At 40.1% G+C, this 3,847-nt stretch overlaps 1 non-coding gene across 1 annotated transcript; it reads right to left on the bottom strand.

The window, feature by feature from the left end:
- Window positions 1-810: 810 nt before the first annotated feature.
- On the bottom strand, window positions 811-917 carry LOC122092571. The gene has a single exon (XR_006144224.1). It is a non-coding gene; the product is annotated as a small nucleolar RNA R71 (small nucleolar RNA).
- Window positions 918-3,847: the final 2,930 nt, after the last annotated feature.

The following is a 3,847-nucleotide window of genomic DNA, read 5'->3' as shown; positions in this document are numbered from 1 at the left end:
TGGTAAATCGGAGTGCTTTGTTTGTTTTGTTTTATATTTTATTGAATTCCTGAGAAGAACAACTTGCAATAACAGTTGTATCAGTGGAGGTCGCCATGCCTCACAGTATGATAAAGACAGGTTTCGCCCTGTAGCAGTACCTCAGGAATTGACCTGAGCAACCCCGGATCCCTATTGGTAAGCTCCAAAAAAAAAAATCAAAAAAAAAAAATCGCAAAAAAAAATTAAAAAAAAATTTTAAAAAAATCAAAAAAATCATCAAAAAGTTTTGCTATCCATTCTTTTGTGCTTGTCTTACTTTAGTTGTGGGAAGTTTTTCTGTTGCATGAGTGTTAGGTGGGTACGTAATACTAAGAATCGGTTAGAAAGAAGAGATCCAACAAGTAGTGAACCTATACGTTTGCTCTCTTTAAAACCCTTCAATATGGGAGACCAACAGCAAAACCCTTCACCTAAATCTCTGAAAGATAGGTTCTACCCTGCTAGAACAGCCCAACCTTCCTGCATAGTTCTACCACAAGCCCAGGGCAATAATTTTGAACACAAATCTCAATACATCACTATGTTGCTCCACTTCCATGGGTTGACCTCTGAGGATGCATACCTATTTCTAAGGGAATTTGAAGAGGTATGTGTTCTAATTAAGATCCAACGGCTTTCTGATGATTCTGTTAAGCTTAGATTTATCACTTTTGTATTGAAAGACCAAGTTAGAAGTGGTTGTATGGGTTACATACAAATTCCATAACCTCATGGGAACAGTTCACAGTTATCTTCCTTAAGAATTTTTTTCCAACTCACAAGACCAATAAGCTTAGAAGTGATATCCTTCAGTTTAGGCAAAAACCTAGTGAGTCATTTTCCAAACTTATGGAGAGATTCAAGGATCTACTCCAAGAATGCCCTCACCATGGCCTAGACCTATAGCATTTATGTCAAATAATTTATGAGGGTATTGATTACCCAACTAAACAAATGATAGAGTCTATGTGCCTTGAGGGATTCACATCCTTTACAGATGAAGGACAGGCATGGGAAATTTTACTTGACTTAGCTGACAAAACCCGTGAGTGGGAATCAACCCAAAAGAGTGAAAGAACCATAGGAGGAAAATGATATTTTGTGGATGGGATAGTAGCCAAGGAAGCCCATTTGGATAGCCTAATCAAGAGGATTGAGGCTATTGTTCCTAGAGAGCCATCATCAGTTAATTTGGTTAAGATTTGTGCTTGGTGCCAGTCCCCTGGACATGTCATAGAAGAATGCCCTAACACCTCTGGGGGCACTTCTAATGATAGTGTTAATGCCTTATACCAGAATAATCCATATAGTAACACATACAATCCAGGATGGAGAAATCACCCAAATTTCTCTTGGAATCAGGGCAACCAAGCAGGACCTTCCAATTTCTATAATCAAGGTCAACCTGGACCCCAAAGGCCTCCCTTTGCACAACAATCTTTTTCCCAAAATACTTTTCCTAGGTCAAATGTAGGACCTCAGGCGAGTTTTCCTAGGGCCCCTCTTCTATCATCTTATCAGCAACCCCCTGGGTTTACCAACACTGGAGAGGCAAGTAGAATAAGTGACTTGGAAAAAAATATGGCCCTCCTCATGACAAGCCATCAAAATCTTACGAGAGAACTTACCCAAGTTGTCTCAATTATGCGTGAGAGGGAGAAGGGAACTTTACCCAGTCAACCAGAGCCTAACCCTAGGCATCATCAACCTGTTAGTTCACAAGGACCAACTAATGCACCACTGAATATAGTACAAGGTCAGACTCAACAAGGGCCCTCTAACCAATGTAATGTTGTTTATGCCCTTAGGAGTGGTAGAGAGTACCTACAGAGCGTTCCTAAATCTTCCCCATCTATTACTCCTGTTAACTCTCCTTCAGTTGAGGACACAAGTGTGCCTCTTGTTCCAGGTTCGTCTGATGAACCTAAAGATTTTTCTGAAACTAAAGATGATTTGGTTGAGGAAACCAAAAATGATTCTTCTGAACAGGGGCAAATCCCTAACAGTCCTTATGTTCATCCTGTCCCATTTCCTAATCGCTTGGTAAACAAAAAGAAGACTGCTTCCATGGACAAAATTTTAGAAGTCTTCAAAAAGGTAAAAGTAAACATCCCTCTTTTGGATGCCATATCCCAGATCCCCGCCTATGCAAAGGTACTGAAAGATTTGTGTACTCACAAACGTATCACTAGTGTGCCCAAAAAGGCGTTCTTGGCAGGTAACATTAGTTCCATAATTACTCAGCCTATAGCAGCCAAGTATAAGGATCCAGGGAGCCCTACCATATCTTGTGTCATAGGCAACACCTATATTGAGCATGCCTTACTTGACCTTGGCGCAAGTGTGAATCTTTTACCTTACCATGTGTACAAGCAACTAGGATTGGGAGAATTGAAAGCAACCGGAACTACTCTTCAGTTGGCAGATAGGTCTGTTAAGATTCCTAAAGGGATGGTTGAGGATGTCTTACTAAAGGTGGGGGAATTTATTTTCCCTGTTGATTTCATTGTGTTAGATACTAAGCCCTTCTCAACCAAGGATGAGATCCCAATAATTCTAGGAAGACCATTCTTAGCTACCAGTAATGCATTAATCAATTGCCGGAATGGTTTCCTAAGATTATCTTTTGGTAACCAAACTGTTGAGTTTAACATGTTTAGGATTGGCAAGCAACCACATATGGAAGAAGAGATCAATATGCTTGAGGATTTTTTGGATTTTTCTGATGATTTAGTTACCAACTTTGATATTGATTTTGATTCAGAATTCCAAGAGTGTATGGATGAGTTGGATGATGATAGTGAAAATTTCTTTTCTGAAGTCTTGAGTCTTCACACACTTGTGGAGCCCTTAGGACCCCTTTCCAATTCCATTCCCAAACCTTCCATAGTTGAGCCCCCTAAGCTAGATCTTAAGGAGTTGCCATCTAATTTGAGATATGCCTTCCTAGGGCCTGACCAGACTCTTCCTGTAATAATTTCTTCAAATTTGACTTCTAGCCAGGAAGAAGAGTTACTTAAAGTGTTAAAAGATAATAAGGAAGCCCTAGGTTGGACCATGGCTGATATCAAGGGTATAAGCCCTTCTATTGTGCAACATCATATACATCTTATGGAGGATTCCAAACCATCCACGGAACCCCAAAGAAGAGCTAACCCAGTGATGATGGAAGCTATTAAGAAAGAGATCCTAAAGTGCTTGGATCATGGAATAATTTATCCCATTTTTGACAGCCAATGGGTAAGCCCAGTTCACGTAGTGCCTAAGAAGTCTGGTATGACTGTAGTTCCTAATGCCAACAATGAGTTGATCCCTACCCGCGTCCAAACAGGATGGCGAGTGTGCATAGACTACAGGAAACTTAATGCGGCAACCTGGAAGGACCACTTCCCATTGCCATTCATTGATCAGATGTTAGAGAGGTTAGCTGGACATGAATACTATTGCTTTCTTGATGGATATTCTGGCTATAACCAAATCCCAATTGCTTTAGAGGACCAACATAAGACCACTTTTACATGCCCATATGGAACATTTGCTTACAGGCGTATGCCCTTTGGGCTTTCAATGCCCCTGCTACGTTCCAACGATGCATGATGAGCATTTTTTCTGACATGGTCGAAAAATTCTTAGAAGTATTTATGGATGACTTTTCAATTCATGGGAATTCCTATTCTGAATGTCTTCATCATCTTTCCCTAGTTTTGAAAATGTGCATATCTAAGAATTTGGTTTTGAATTGGGAGAAATGCCATTTTATGGTTAAATCTGGTATTGTTTTAGGCCATGTAATATCCAAGGAGGGAATTAAGGTAGATAGAGCCAA

Source organism: Macadamia integrifolia, chromosome 10 (genome assembly GCF_013358625.1).
Source record: "Macadamia integrifolia cultivar HAES 741 chromosome 10, SCU_Mint_v3, whole genome shotgun sequence".
NCBI lineage: Eukaryota > Viridiplantae > Streptophyta > Magnoliopsida > Proteales > Proteaceae > Macadamia > Macadamia integrifolia.
This window is presented reverse-complemented; position numbering and strand designations above follow the sequence as displayed.